Raw genomic sequence first — 16,574 nt, forward strand, 5'->3', positions numbered from 1 at the left:
TTAGCCCTCTGGCCAAATGAAGGACCTTCCTCAAACTGATGAGGGAACCCGGGGGAACCGCAGCCCAGCAACCCACCCAGACAGGAAGCCTGGCCTCTGTGGACCAAGGCTGGACCAAGCCCTGTGGGGGTGGGGTGGGGGACCAAGAGAGGGGGGAGGAGTAGGGTAGAAAGGTCCCTGCTGAACCAACCTAGTTGTTTCCCCGTCCCACGCCCCCACCCCATCCTGTATCCCGGGGAAATAAAGTGCAGCTGAGTTCTTGGTTGCCATGGCGACTGCCACAAAGAATTTGGGGGGGAAAAACACCCCGGGGCATGAAGAAGCAATTTGCTCTCAGCTCTGGGAGGCGGGGTGGGGACACGGATCAGCATCTCCTGAGGTGGAAAAAGCGGTGAGAGAGAGCCAGACCAGGGTAGGTGGCGTCCAGGAACCTGGAACCTTCCGTGGCCCCCACCAACCATCCGAAGGGAGAGAGCGCCAGGGCAACCCCGGCTCTGGCGTGGAGGTTTTCAAAGCCCTCACTTCTGAGCCCCACCAGGGCAGCCCCATACTCCCCACCCTACCTTCTACACCCCTCCTCGGGGAGCGGGGCAGGGACGGCACCGCCATACGGATTTCTTTGTTTTCTTTTTTTAATTTGCGATTCCGCCTTGGGACAGGGCACTGAGTGGGGGAAGGCACAGGCCTGATAGCCATCAAATTCCCCCAAATCCAGCAAGGGGCCCAACCTCACTCCCCAGCCCCGCCCCTCCCCCTTCAGGCTGTGGTGGAAAGGTCCAGACGTCCTCGGATGTGGGGAGGAGGGCGAATTAAAACCCCCAGAGGGAACCTGAAGCCTAGTTTCCCCTCCTTCTAGTTTCCCTAAACCTCCAAGAAAGCAGAGTGTGGTGGCAGCTGCGTGTTTTTTTTGTTGTTGTTTTTTTTTTTAATCTGTTACTAAAACGCAAGTGAATCAAATCCACTCTGAGGGAAAGGGGGAGTGGGGGGGCGGAGAGGCAGGGGCCATGGTGTTTGCAGAAGTTGGAAATTTAATAAGAAGGAAAAATAAAAATAGCCACTGTGCTGGAGAGTCAGAGAGAGGGTTTGAAGAAATCCCGGGTGTGGGACTCCAGGGTAGGTGGAAAGGCCTGCAGAGGGGGAGAGGAGGTAAGGGTCCCCAGAGTCTGGAGGGGCAAGGAAGGTATAGCTGGGGGCAACAGGAAAGGAGGGTTTGGGGCACCACCCAGCGTGGCCTAATTCCCTGGCAGATTTCCCACAGGGGTTAGTGGGATACAGAGATTGGGGATTGGCCATCTGAAAACCTAGGTGAGGGGGTACAGCTCCTGTTTACTTGGTCTTCACAGTGCCACCCACCTCCCGGCTGCTCAGATGATGCAACACACAGACAGGGTTGCAATGAACAGCTGTGTAGGTTGCTCACTGCACAAGAGTGCTTGACAGAAGCGTGAGCAACGGCTGTTACCATCTGTTCCCTTTGCCGCACCTTTCATGTGCCCAGAGGAAGGGGTGCCTTTTAAAGATCCACATAATAAAGGTGGAAACACCCTAAAAGTCCATTAACAGATGAATGGATAAACAAATGTGGTCCATCCGTACAATAGAATATTATTCAGCCATAAAAAGGAATGATGTACCGACACATGCTACAATGTGGATGAAACTTGAAAATATCATGCTGAGTGGAAGAAGCCAGGCATAGAAGAGTGAATATTGTATGATTCCATCTATATGAAATGTCCAGAATAAGTAAATCCATGGAGACAGAAAGCAGATTGGTGGTTGCCAGGGGCTGTGGGGGTGGGAGGGGAAGATTGGGAAATGACTGCTTTAATGGGTACAGGTTTCCTTTTGGGATGATGAAAAGTTCTGGAACTAGATACAGGTGGTGGTTGCACAACATTATGAATGTCACTGAGTTGTATACTTTAAAATTGTTACTTTTATTTTCGGCGAATTTCACATGAATAAAAAAAGGAACAATCCATGCAAAGATGGAGGACTAGCTGGGGCCCTGCACATGGCTGACCCCACCCTGCCACTCCCCAGAAAACCCAGGATTGCTGACAGGCCCAGACCAGAGCAGCCCTGGGGGCCCTCTGGGAATGGCTAAATGGAATTCATTCATTCATTCATTCACTCCACAAATATTTACTGAGTTGTTTATTTCATGACAGGTGCTGTGCTGGGTGGTGAATGAATAAACCCCTGCCCTGGGGCTGACAGTCCAGTGGGGCAGACAGACAAACCCAACAAACATGGCCTACAGTACCTGAGGTGGTGGTGCATGCTATAGAGAGAAATAAAACCCGCAGGGGTGTGAGCAAGCAGGGACACTGCCTTCAGTTTTAACTGGGTGACCTCACTGAGGAGGTGACATTTGAGCAAAGTTCTGAAGCAGGCAAACAGGAGTTAGTCAACGTGGCTATGTGGGGGAAGAGCTTTCCAGGCAGAGGGAACAGCTAGGGTGAAGTGCTGAACCTTGTTACCTGAAATGAGAACCTCTAAATGTGGGTTGCTCAATCATATTTAAGGTTCTGCTAGGGCCTTTTTTTTTTTTTTTTTTTTTTTTAAATTTCCGATTCTGACTTGGATGAGGCACCAGCTGGGAGATGACACAGATGTGACCCCCATCAAATCTCCCCAAAAGCCAAAAGTCTTGTATTTCTATCACCAGTAGATGATCCACAGTCTATGCCAGGACCAGGACAAAAGTCATAGCAGCAAATCCTACATAAGACTATCTTATCTGCCTCCTTATTCACTCACTTAACCTTCACAGTGAACCCCAGTGACGTCAAAAATGTTATCTCCATTTTTCAGGTGCGAAAACTCACTTGAAACTGAGAGATGAATTGTCTCGCCCAAGCTGACGAGAGCTCTGGATCTGAACCCGGGACGCCTGTCTGCAGATCCAGGTGGGTGAGGTCTGTGAGCTTCTTCCAAGGTTGGACCTTGATGGGGTCCTCAGGCCTCCAGTCTTTTTTTTTTTAATTTTTTTTTTTATTTTTTATTTATGGCTGTGTTGTGTCTTCGTTTCTGTGCGAGGGCTTTCTCTAGTTGCGGCAAGTGGGGACCACTCTTCATCGCGGTGCGCGGGCCTCTCACTATCGTGGCTTCTCCCGTTGCGGAGCACAGGCTCCAGACGCGCAGGCTCAGTAATTGTGGCACACGGGCTCAGTTGCTCCGCAGCATGTGGGATCTTCCCAGACCAGGGCTCGAACCCGTGTCCCCTGCATTGGCAGGCAGATTCTCAACCACTGCGCCACCAGGGAAGCCCCCTCCAGTCTTGTCTTGCAGCTGCCTCTGGGTCCCGGGGCTCACAGAAGCGCCGAGCTCGGCGGAGGGTCCCCAGCTTAAGGGAGTCAGCGTTGGCGGGTGATTGATGGTTTAATATCTCGCGCTGCGACCCGGGCCCCTCCTCACCCACGCCGTGGCGGATGGCCCCCAACAAGAGACAGAGATTGGATCATTCAGTTACCGAAAAGAGAACGAAAGTTCCGGAGAGAGAGAGGGGCGCAGAGCAGGGGGCGAGCTGGGAACTGATTTGGCTGGGCTCGGATGAGAGGGAGAAAGCAGATTCCCGGTCGTGTTGGGGGCTGGGGTGTCCCAGCCCCCAGTCCCTCTGCAGCCTCCATCTGACTTCCTGTCTTGAAATGGAGAGAGCAGATGCGATGAGTGAGAGGCCTCGAGGCATGATCAAGACCTCAGAGGAGACGGCAGCATATGGCCTCCACCTGAAAAGGCTGGATCGAGGCTGGGGGGGGACACAGGAGGGAGATGGGTGCTGGCGGAGCTTGGAGCTGGAGGGGGCTGGGGGTTCTAGGAACCCAGGTCAGAAGCCTCGGGTCATCCTTGACTTGATTCCTTTCTCTCTCTCTATGTCCACTTACATCCAAACCTTGGACTTTACCTCTCCCCACCTCCATGTCCCCACCCGGTCCAGCACAGCATTGCTCACCTGGACCTTGCAGCCTCTGCCTGGTCCCCGGCTCCTGCCCTCGCCCTGAAGCCTACTCCTCGCACAGCCTCCAGGGTGAACACCTGAGCCAGGTCGCGTCCGTCTTCTTCTCAGAACCTGCGTGGCCCCCACCTTGGCTGAGTTTCCTGTTGCTGCCACCATTAATTCCCACAAATGTAGCAACACACATGTATCATCTCAGGTTCTGGAGGTTAGAACTTTGGTTCAGGTCTCAAGGGGCTAAAATCTAGGTGTCAAGGATTGCGAGGCTCTAGGGAAGGATCCTGTTAATTGCTCATCCAGTTATTGACAGAATTCAGTTCCTTAACAGTTGTAGGATGGAGGTCTCCGTTTTCTTCCTGGCTGTCACCTGAAGCGGTAACCTGCACTGATTGGCTCGTGGCCCCTCCTTACATCTTCAAAGCCAGCAAAGGGAGTCCTTTTCACATGGCATCTCTCTGACCCCCCTTTCTTGCCTCCTTTTTTTTTTTAAATTAATTTTTATTGGAGTATAGTTGCTTTACAATGTTGTGTTAGTTTCTTGCTGTATTATCCACTCTTTTTTAGATTTCCTTCCTATTTAGGTCACCACAGAGCACTGAGTAGAGTTCCCTGTGCTGTATAGTAGGTTCTCATTAGTTACCCATTTTATACATAGTAGTGTACATATGTCAGTCCCAATCTTCCAATTCATCCCACCCCCCTTCCCCCCTTGGTAACCGTAAGTTTGTTCTCTACATCTGTGACTCTATTTCTGCTTTGCAAATAAGTTCATCTCTACCATTTTTCTAGATTCCACATATAAGCAATATTATACGATATTTGTTTTTCTCTTTCTGACTTACTTCACTCTGTATGACAATCTCTAGGTCCATCCACATCTCTGCAAATGGCACTATTTCATTCCTTGTTATGGCTGAGTAATATTCCATCGTATATATGTACCACTTCTTCTTTATCCATTCCTCTGTCAATAGACATTTAGGTTGCTTCTGTATCCTGGCTATTGTAAATAGTGCTGCGATGAACATTGGGGTGCATGCATCCTTTTGAACTATGGTTTTCTCCGGATATATGCCTGGGAGTGGGATTGCTGGGTCATACGGTAGCTCTATTTTTACTTTTTTAAGGAACCTCCATACCGTTCTCCATAGTGGCTTTACCAATTTACATTCTTACCAACAGTGTAGGAGGGTTCCCTTTTCGCCACACTCTCTCCAGCATTTATTGTTTGTAGATTTTTTGATGATGGCCATTCTGACCAGTGTGAGGTGACACCTCATTGCAGTTTTGATTTGCATTTCTCTAATAATTAGTGATGTTGAGCATCTTTTCATGTGTTTCTTGGCCATCTGTCTGCCTCCTTCTTCCACATTTAAGGACTTGTGTGATTAGATTGGGCCCACCCCATAATGAGGATAACTCCGTCTGAAGATCCTTAATTACATCTGCAAAGTCCCTTTTGCCAGGTGAGGTAACGTAGTCACAGGTCCCAGGGATTAGGACATCTTGGTGGGGCTGTTATTCTGTCTACCAAGCTCCTCACTCAGAGCAAAACCCCAGGTTCTCACTAAGGCCACGAGACCCTGCACACTCTGCCCCCATCACCTCCCTGCCCTCATCTCCCTCCACCTCCTCCCCTCACTCCCTCCCTGCTGCCACATGGGCCACTTCACTCTTCTCCAAACTCATCAGGCACATTCCTGCCTCAGGGCCTTTGCACAGGCTGTTCCCTCTGCCTGGATCATCCTCTCCCTGATATCCACATGCCTTCTCCCTCACCTCCTCCAGGTGTCCCCTCACATGTCCCCTCTCCAGGACAGTCTTCCCTGATACACACTACCCCCCACCCCGCCGCCCAGATTTACAACCACCACAGACCCCCATCACGGCTTTGTTTTTCTGCATTGCACTCACCAGCCTGGGATATACCCGAGGATATTTACTCATTGTTTGTCTTGTCTCTTGTCTCTCTCCCCTACCCAAACGTCAGCTCCATCAGGGGAAGTTCTTCATCAACACCATTCCCTCCAGACTCCTCAGCACCTCTCCACCACCCACCCCCACTCCAGCCCCTGGCACACAGCAGGTGCTCACAAGTGTTTGTTGAGTGAACGGAGGGCAGGCAGTTAGGGCCCCAGCATGGAGGGGGACTTAGGGACCCCATGGAAGGCAGGAGGGCAGGTGGAGAGGGGTCAGTATGGGGGGGGGGGCAGAGCAAAAGACCTAGAAGATTCCTAGAGGTTAAGAGGACTCTGGTGAAATGGACCAGCACTCTCCAGTCCTACTCATGTTGTGGGATCAGATGCAACTCCATTTTGGCTTCTTGCTGCCCCCCTAACATGCTTTGGTGGGGAGCAATCTCCCCTACCCTGCCCCCACTGGATAAACTCACCCTCCTGACTCCCCCCCAACCCCAGCTCATCTCAGATAACAGATGCTCCTGTGGTCACCTTAGGTCACGAGGTAGCTTGGGCACGATTCAGAACATCCGGACCCAAGCCCAGACTGTGGTTTAGACTTAAATATTCTCCCCCCTTCCCAGGGCCAAGTTCTGGGGTACCTGGAGTGGTGCTGGCCCATCCTCACCTCCGCCGTCCCTCCTTTGCTTTCACACTGTTAAAGAAAGCCGGAGCCTGACACACATTATAGCGGTGAAGAAAATTTTTACTTTTTAAAACAACTATGGGACTTCCCTGGTGGTGCAGTGCTTAAGAATCCGCCTGCCAGCGCAGGGGACACGGGTTTGAGCCCTGGTCCAGGAAGATCCCACATGCCAGAGAGCAACTAAGCCCGTGCGCCACAACAACTGAGCCTGTGTTCCACAACTACTGAAGCCCGCGCGCCTAGAGCCCGTGCTCCGCAACAAGAGAAGCCACTGCAGTGAGAAGCCCACGCACCGCAACGAAGAGTAGCCCCTGCTCGCCGCAACTAGAGAAAGCCCGCACACGGCAGCGAAGACCCAATGCAGCCAAAAACAATAAATAAATAAATAAATTTATTTTTAAAAATAATAAAATTGAAAATTAAAAAAAATAAAACAACTATTGCAATAGAGAAAAAGAGGCCTCAGTATAGAAGTGGGCTCAGTTCTGAATGCAGGATGAGCATGTGGGGATTCGCAGCCAAGGAGCAGGGTGTTGAGGCAGTGGATGGAAAATTACTAAGAGGAAACATCAGGGGTAGGGGGGATTCTGGTTCCCCTGACTTAGTTGGTTTCTTGCTAAAACTAGATTCTACAAGGAAGGACCCAGAGAAGCCCAAGGTTGAGGCATCGCCGAAAAGGTTACTCACAGGAGCCTGAGCAAATTTGGGTCAAGGAGAGAGTCTTTGTCAAGACCCAGGATCTGAGCTTAGGGAGGGAAGGGGAGTGTAGGGGGTTGAATGGTGGTCCCCAAAAGGATATGCCCATGCCCTAACCCCCAGAACCTCTGACTATGAACTTATTTGAAAAAAGCGTCTTTGCAGACATAATTAAGAATCTTAAGATCATCCTGTATTATCCGGGTGGGCTTAAATCCAATGACAAGCATCCTTATAAGAGACAAAAGAGAAGAAAACACAGAGACACATGGAGAAGTCCATGTGAAGACAGAGGCAGAGATTGGAGTGACGCAGCCACAAGCCAAAGAAAGCCCGGAGTCACTAAAAGCTGGAAGAGGCAAGGAAAGATTCTTCCCTAGAACCTTCAGAGGAAGCATGTCCTGGCCAGACACCTTGATTTCACATTCTGGCCTCCAGAACTGTGAGAGAATAAATTCCTATTGTTTTAAGCCTCGAAGTTTGTGGTGCTTTGTTATGACAGCCCCGGGAAACCAGGGGTCAGATGGTTCTTCTTAAACTGGTTCTGCTATCAGATGACACTGCCTTTCAGAACCTAGCAGGTGTTCAAAGTGGAGACTTTCTCTTGTATATACTTTGAAGGAACCATCTGACCTGGCCCCTGACACTCCCTTGGGACCTGCTCCCTGCTCAGTCTCTGACTTTCTCCCCCTTGAAACCAATCATATACTTGCAGCCGGAGTCCCAACACCTCCTACAGGGAGCCCTACTGAGAGTATCCCATATTTTGATCCAGCAGAGCAGTCACCAGGCCCTTTCTCCTGCCCTCCACAGGTCATGAGGTCCCCAAAGTCCAGGGGACCCACAGCAGATTCTCCAGACCATCCTGTTGGAAGTCCTTCCTACCCTTGCCTGCCTCCTTTCTCCTTTTTATTTTTATTTTATATTGGCGTATAGTTGATTAACAATGTTGTGTTAGTTTCAGGTGTACAGCAAAGTGATTCAGCTATACATATACATGTATCTATTCTTTTTCAAATTCTTTTCCCATTTATGTTATTACAGAATATTGAGCAGCGTTCCCTGTGCTATACAGTAGGTCCTTGTCGGTTATCTTACGCACTGCTATATTTATTTATTTATTTATTTGGCTGTGCGGGGGTCTTAGTTGCAGCACTTGGGATCTTTTATTTGTAGTGTGCGGGATCTTTTTTTTTTTTTTTTTTAGTTGTGGCATGCGGACTCTTAGTTTCGGCATGCATGTGGGATCTAGTTCCCTGACCAGGGATCAAACCTGGGCCCCCTGCATTGGAAGAGCAGAGTCTTAACCACTGGACCACCATGAAAGTCCCCTCACACTGCTATATTTAAAATAGAGACCCCCTTTCTCTTGAGGAGAGCACAAAGCTTACAGCACAGCCCCCTCTGAAGAAATCCTCCTCATAAAATCCTCTCCAAACCTACCTTCCCCAAACTATTCAGATCTGTCAAGGCGAGAGTCGTGAAACCCATTGTGATCCATCAACTTTAGAAATCTTCACTGTGGTCTGGCACCTCCCACTGTTTTGCGTCTACTTATTTTGGGGACTCAGTGAAAATGACCATCTTAGCGTCCTGTTACTCTAGTAATATCCACCTCTGGGGGTCACTGATGTTGACCACTAAATATTCCCAGCTCTCCACCTTTTGAGTGCATGATGGGTGACACTTCCTGGTCCCCTGTGATTGGCTGGAGCCATGTGATGAATTCTGGCCAATCAGCTGCAAGCAGAAGTGATGATGTCACTGCCAGGCTGGAGCATTTAATGGCCGATGCAAGATCCTTTGCTCTCTTTCTCTGTGGCAGTGACTAGGAACATTCCAGATAGTTGCTGCCTCATCAGCCTGGGTCCTGCCATAAGGATGACCCAAACAGAGACCCCAGGTGACCCCAAATTGTTATGCAGCATGAACAAGAAATAAACTTTTAAGTCACTGAGATGTTGGGGTTATTTGTTACAGCAGCATAAGCTAGTGTCTCAGTCGGTATATTAGTATTCCATGGGGTAATAGTATTAGTATTCCAAGGTGTAACAAATCACCGCAGACTTGATGGCTTAACACAATAAACATTTATTCTCTTACAGTTCTGGAGGTCAGAAACCTGAGATTGGTTTCACTGGGCTGAAACTAAGGTGTTAGCAGGACCCTGCTCCTTCCGGAGGCTCTAGGGGAGAATCTGTTTTCTGGCCTTTTCCAGCTTCTAGAGCCATGTCCCTTGCATTCCTTGACTCGTGGAGCCTTCCTCTATCTTCAAAGCCATCAGCATAGGATCGTCAACTCTCTGCTTCATTATCACATCATCTTCTCCTCTTCTGTTTTTGTAGTCTCATCTCCCTCTGCTTCCCTCTTATAAGGATACTTGTGACTGCACTGGGGGCCCACCCAGATAATCCAGGATAATCTCCCCATTCCAAGAGCCTTAACTGAATTCCATCTGCAAAGCCTCTTTTGCCACAGAAGGTCACATTCCCAGGTCCCAGAGATCAGGAACTCATATATCTGGGGACCACTATTCAGCCTAAAACGGTGGTTCCCCTAGAAGCAAGGATTCAAGTGAAAATAGTATATTTAGAAAATGATTCCAGGAAGAAGAGTGAAGAAATGAAGAAGCCAGGAATGGGTATGTTATTGAGACTGCTGCTTTGGGAAACTAGGCTCGAGTCTACTGGAGAATTCTGGGAGAGAGTGTGGAACTGTGCAATAAAGGATTACCCTCACCCAAAGAGAGGTCTGGCCTTTACCTTTGGCTCCTGGTGGGTGACCTCTAAGCCCTAGGAATGTCTTGCTTGATAAGAGTATCTTTGTTTGAAAACTAACACAACATTGTAAAGCAATTTACTCCAATAAAGATGTTATTAAAAAAAAAAAAAAGAATATCTTTGTTTGGGACTTCCCTGGTGGTGCAGTGGTTAAGAATCCTCCTTCCAATGCAGGGGACGCAGGTTCAATCCCTGGTCAGGGAACTAGATCCCACATGCATGCTGCAACTAAGAGTTCGCATGCCACAACTAAGGAGCTGGCAAGTCACAACTAAGAAGCCCACCTGCCAAGACTAAGACCTGGTGCAACCAAAAAAAAAAAAAAAAACTGTATGGGGATAGACAGACAGGCTAATGAACAGAATAGAGAACCCCAAAACAGACCCACAAATATGCCTGACATTTAAAAAAATGAAAAGAGAGAGTGTCTTTGTTTATCTGAGGCCTTGGCGATGCCAGATAGCCCATGCTAACACTGTGATTTATGGTTGGAGCCTAGGGCCACACTAGATAGTAACAATGTTATTTATGATGGGGGCCTTGGACCACCCAGTATTAGCTCGACCTCTGGAGGGGCTGGAGACTGAGGTCAACCACATGGGTGGTCAACCATATCTATGTGACCAAGACCCAGCAAAAACTCTGGACATCAATGTTGGAGTGAGCTTCCTAGGTTAGTAGTATACCGTGCGTGTTGTCACGCATCACTGCTGGGAGAAGTTATTACCGTATGCACAACTCCACCAGATGGGAACAAGAGGATGCTTGCTCTTGGTGTCTCCTGGATCCTGCCCCATGCACCTCTTCCCTCGTCTAACTTTTTTATTTTATTTTATTTTAGGCTGCACCATGTGGCTTGTGGGATCTTAGTTCCCTGACCAGGGATTGAACCCGGTTCCTCAACAATGAAAGCACAGAGTCCTAACCACTGGACTGCTGGTGAGTTTCCCACCCCGCCTTGGCTGATTTTAATCCGTATTCTTTTCCTGTAATAAACCATTACCATGAGTGTGAGAGCTTTTCAGTGAGAATTATTGAAACTGAGGGTAGTCTTGGGAACCACAAACTTGCTGTTGGTGGTAGAAGTGAGGGTGGTTTGGGGGACCCCAATATTTGCAGTTGGTGGTAGAAGTTTTAGAGTTGGGAACTCTTTTTTTTTTGATAGGTAAGACGTGGATTTATTTAGAGAGAAACACACTCCACAGACAGAGTGTGGGCTATCCCAGAAGGTGAGAAAGGCACCAGGGTATGGGGTTTCAGTTTTTATACTGGTGGGTAATTTCATAGGCTAATGAGTGGGAGGAGTATTCCAGCTATTTCCGGAAGGGGCGGGGATTTCCAGGAATTGGGCCACCGCCCACTTTTTGATCCTCATGGTCACCTTAGAACTGTCATGGTGCCTGTGGGTGTGTTATTTAGCTTGCTGATGTGTTACAATGAGCATATGCTGAGGCTCAAGGTCTAGTGGAAGTCTCGACTTGTCCACCATCTTGGACCCATTTGGTTCTAATCTGTTTATGTCATGTCCTCAGGCTATATCATTCTTTCAAAGGCTTTGCCCTGCCTCCTTCCCTCCTGCTTCATTCCCCCCTCAGAGATTTTACTCCCATATTCTTAGGGGAAGCAGAAGGGCGATGGTCTGTCTTCTGTAACTGCTTCAAGGCTGAATAGGGGCGTCGACCCTGCCTGTCAGGGAGTAAAAATCTAAGAGTTGGGAACTCTTAAACTTTGCAAGAATGCACCTCAGAGTTGCCCCACCTGAGATGTGATGGAGCTGGTGCATTTATCCTCCAAGTCTCATCTTTCATTGGCCGAGACTGCTCCTGAGGGCATTACTTGCATATGCTTTCTCCTGAGAAAAATCCCTCAGTCAGAAGGTTGCAGGTGCTGGCAGTACTGGCACAGCAAATGTCAGGGGGACATGGGCAGGACACCCACAGTGTGGGTGGGACACACAGCCTGTCCTGACTAATACTTGACATATGTTGAGAGCTTTGTAAGTGCTAGACACTAGCATAAATAAAGTTCAAGCCCTTTATTTCCTTTTGGATCCTAAAGATACCCTATGGTCTGTTAATAAGCCCATCTTTCTGATGAGGAAACTGAGGCATGGAGAGGTTAGGTCACTCAAACAACGTGCATTAGCCTGCTTGGGCTGCCATAACAAAGTAGCATAGACTGGATGAGTTAAACAACAGAAATTTCTCATAGTTCTGGAGGCTAGAAGTCCAAGATCAAGTTGTTGGCTGATTTGGGTTCTGGCGAGAGCTCTTTTCCTGGCTTGTAGATGACTACCTTCTTGCTGTATCCTCACATGGTGAGGAGAGAGAGCATTCTTCTGTCTCTTCTTAAAAGGGCACTAATCCTATTGTATCAGGCCTCCACCCTTAATGACCTCATTTCACCTTAATTATCTCCATAGAGACCTGGACTCCAGATACAGTCACATTGGTGATTGGGACTTTCACATATGCATGGTGGCGGAAGAACATTCAGTCCATAACACAGGATCACAGAGCTATTGAGTGCTGGAACTGATATTCAAACCCAAGCTCCTACCCACTGCTTCTTATAGCCAGTGGAGAAGCAGAAAGCTTGCAGAGGGGAAGGGAGAACAGATGAGGGAGGGCAGGTGGGGATCATGGGAGTGGCTTGATCTATATCCAGGAAGCCTGGGATTGTGGAAACTTGAACTTCACCCTACTTGGGGCCAAGAGCACCCTAAGGTTTTGCAGCTTGAATAGTTATTTTAAACCCTAAATTGGACCTGTTCACTCCCTTGCTCAAAACCTTCCATTGGCTTCTCATCACTCTTTGAAAAAAATATGGGCTCCTCCCCACGACCTATAAGCCCCTGTCACCTCCCTGCCCTCACCTCTTACCACTGTCCTTCTCCCTGACTTTACTCCAGCCCCCTTGATATTTCTCAAACACACCAAGTGAGTGCCAGCCTCAGGGCCTTTGCATATGCTTTTACTGGCATTTGCAGGGCTTGCTCTCTCTCTTCACTCAGGTTTCTGATTGGGGCATAGACTGTTTCCTAATATTCCTTTTCCTTGTCTTTTTTTCTTACTTTTTTTTTTTGTAAGCAATTATTTTTCATTGTGATAAAATATACGTAACATAAAATTTTAGTAAATGAAGTATTAGTACATTCACAATGTTGTACAACCATCACTACTGTCTAGTTCCAGAACTTTTTCATCACTCTCAATGGAAACTCCACACCCATTATGCAGTCGCTCCCCATACATCCCCCCCCCCACTTTCCTTGTCTTCTGTATTAATAGAACGAGTCCATTTTTAAGCTAGGTGCACCGCCATCCAAGAAAAAGAGTACATTTCCCAGCCTTCCTTGAAGCTATGGCCATGTGACTGCACTCTAACCAATGACACATGAGCAACCGTGATGTGTGCACCTTCTGGGCAACGCCCTTGAAGGGGAGGAGCAGAGCCTCCACCTGACCTTTCCCGTCCCATTGGCTGGAAGGTGGGTGTGGTGAGGAATCATCTTGGCCCACCTTACAGATGGTAGAACAAAAGACAAAAAGAGCCTGAGTCTCCACCGCAATGTTGCTAATCATTCCAGCCCTGGACCACTTATACCTAGATTATTAAGTGAATGCTAAATAAAGTTATCTCTTGTTTGAGCCACTGTAATGCTGGGTTTCTGTTCCAGCAACCAAAATGATATTGTAACTAACAGAATTTGGTAATAGCATGTAAAATACGTGGCGTTTCCTCAGCAAGTGGGCAACTGGTGAAGATTCAGATATGACAGGCTGGGAAGCTGATGGCCTTTGTTACGCAGGGACAAAACATTTAGGAGGCCTGCTGCTATAGACTGAATGTGTGTGTCCCCCCCAAATTCAGAGGTTGAAATCAAATCCTCAATGTGATGGTATTAGGAGGTGGGGCCTTTGGAAGGTGATTAAGTGCAGAGAGTGGAGCCCTCATGAATGGGATTAGTGCCCTCATGAAAAAGACCCCGGACAGCTCCTGGCCTCGTCTACCAGGTGAGGACACAGGGAGAAAACAACCACCTATGAAGCCCTCACCAGACACCAGCTCTGCCGGCACCTTGACCTTGGACTTCCAGCCTCCAGAACTGGGATAAATGAATATCTGTTGTTTATAAGCCATCCAGTCTGTGGGATTCTGTTACAGCAGCCCAAACAGACTAAGACACCTGCCATCTGTGCTATCCTTGAAGACAGCCTGTAGCTCTAGGGAGAGTGGTTGGCTTTCTGGAATACAAGCCATGGACCAGCTGTGGCTACTATGTGAGCCAGAAATAACCTTGTGTGTCCTTTAAGCCATGATAATGTTTCCCTTGCTATCCGTATCCGCTCAGCTCCTGAGTTCAGATGGCAAGAGTCTGGATGGCAAGTTCAGCTAGTCATGAATACTGCATTTTCCAAATAGCAAATGTTTGGACCGTGAAGGGTACCTGCACTGGGGGACCTTGTTGTTACAACAGCCTAACATTTGTCTTAACTGATACTCACCCATAAAATAAAAACTGCTTCCTTTATTGAGTATTGCGGGGATTCAGTGAGGGAATACACATAAAGCACCTAGCATGTGCCAGGCACATAATAGGTGCTCAATAAATGTTCATTGTTTCCCCCACCACCACCATTGCTGGTTTACGGAAGGAGATGTTCCTTCCCAAACTACCGGGGAAGATGCTTTGGTATCTCTTTTGTTTCCAGACAAGAAGCCTTGTCGCCAGACTGGCTTCCTCGGCAGCCACAGCTCCCGTCTGGCGGACCCTCTCCCCACATTTCTCTCTCTCTTTCTCATTCTGGTAACGCTCTTCCCTCCCTGTGCCCCTTCTTGCCTGGTTATTGCCTTTCAACCTGCCCTTCCTCCTTCCTTGAACTCCCCTCCACTAACACAGTAAGCACACGGGCTGCAGCACGGTTCAGGACCAGTTTCTCGCAAAACTTTTTATGAACCTCCCCTGACTACTAAGTGGTTAAAAATATCCACTCTGCCCAGGCAATTTTGCTAAGCTGGTGTGGGTGGGTGGGTGCGGGGGGCGGGGGGGGGGAAGGGGGAGACACGGGAGAGCTCACAAATGAAGCAAATTGCTGAAAATCGGATTTTTACTGTCTTATCTAGGAGCCACATGAGAGGAGAAGAGATTTCAATTTCTGCCAGAACTTTCTCACATCCCCGCATCTGGGGCAAGAAAGTGGCGGAGAGCAGGGGAGGAGCGAGTGAGAGAGAAGATGGGGAGCGAGAACAGAAGGAAAGATGGCAGCTCAGGAGGGAGGGATTGGGAAGAGATGGGGGAGGAAAAAATGAAGAGGAGGAAAGGAAAATTAGGGGCAGCACTGAGAAAGGCATGGGTGCCCCCAGGAGGGTTGGATGCCACAACCCCAGCCTGGGTACCTACAGGGGCTGGATCTCTTTCAAAGCCCCTTTGCTCACAGCGTTCAGTTTTAATTGCTCATCAAGCTGGTGCAATAGGTAGGAACAACTCACCCATTTTACTGATAAGAAAACTCAGGCTTAGAGGAAGGAAGCCTTTGCTCAAGATCATAGAGCTAACTTATTCATCATGGGAATGACCAAGCGAGGGTCTAGGACAGGAGTGGGAAAACCTTTTCTGTAAAGGATCAGAGTAAATATTTTCAGCTTTGCAGGCTACACGATCTCTGTTGCAATGACTCAGCTCTGCCCTTGTATGGTGCCATAGACAACATGTAAAGGAACGGGCATCTTTGTGTGCCAATAAAACTTTATTTACAAAACGAAGTAGCCCACTGGATTTGGCCCGGGAGCCTTAGTTTGCAGACCTCCAATCTAGAACTGTACTGTCCAGTATGGTAGCCACTAGCTACATGTAGCTATTTATACTTAAATTCATTTGAATTAAACAAAATTAAACATCTAGTCCCTCAGTCATGCTAGCCATGATTCAAGAGCTCAATGTCTGCCTGTGGCCGTGGATGGTGGCTACTCTTGGATGGTCCAGAAAGTGACCATTTCCATCATCACAGAAAGTTCTATTGCACAGTGAGTGCTGCTCTAGAGCTTTTGTCTCTAGACCATGTTTTCTAGTAGTTAAAAAAAATGATATTTGGGTCTGTGGAAAAGCCTTTACACTTTCATTTATTCAATCAACAAACATTTGTCCACTGCTGTCTGGGTGCCACACCCTGCTGTGGGTGCTGGGGGCACAGAGAAGGCCGAGAAAGGCCCATTCCTGATTCACTCGTTGCTTTATTGTCTCTCTGAATTGCCCCTCCACCCACATATCTGTGTGGCTCCCTCTGATGCTTCATTCAGGTTTCTGCTCCCTTGTCACATCCTCCAGGAAGCCTTCCCTGATCACTCCATCTAAAGAGAGAGTCTTTTCGTCATGCTCTTTACCCTGCCTGATTTCTCGTCACAGCTCTCTCTGACGCTAGTGCTTTCAGTGCTGGGGGCATGGGTTCAATCTCTGGCATGCTGCGTGGCGCAGCCAAAAAACAAAAAAAGATCTTTGCAGATGTAATTAAGTTAAGGATTCAAGATGAGGT

General features: G+C 48.3%; 1 long non-coding RNA gene across 2 annotated transcripts in view; it reads left to right on the forward strand.

The window, feature by feature from the left end:
- Positions 1-430: 430 nt before the first annotated feature.
- LOC309658325 overlaps positions 431-16,574 on the forward strand; it is a 38,702-nt gene continuing 22,558 nt past the window's right edge. The window contains exons 1-2 of one of the 2 annotated variants that reach the window (XR_014262192.1): positions 431-2,915; positions 10,883-10,980. This is a non-coding gene — a long non-coding RNA (uncharacterized lncRNA). Of the gene's footprint in view, positions 2,916-10,882; positions 11,056-16,574 lie in introns of those variants that run through there. The other variant, XR_014262193.1, reaches the window with a different exon arrangement.

Source organism: Balaenoptera physalus, assembly GCF_965194825.1.
Source record: "Balaenoptera physalus genome assembly, chromosome: 3".
Classification (NCBI taxonomy): domain Eukaryota; kingdom Metazoa; phylum Chordata; class Mammalia; order Artiodactyla; family Balaenopteridae; genus Balaenoptera; species Balaenoptera physalus.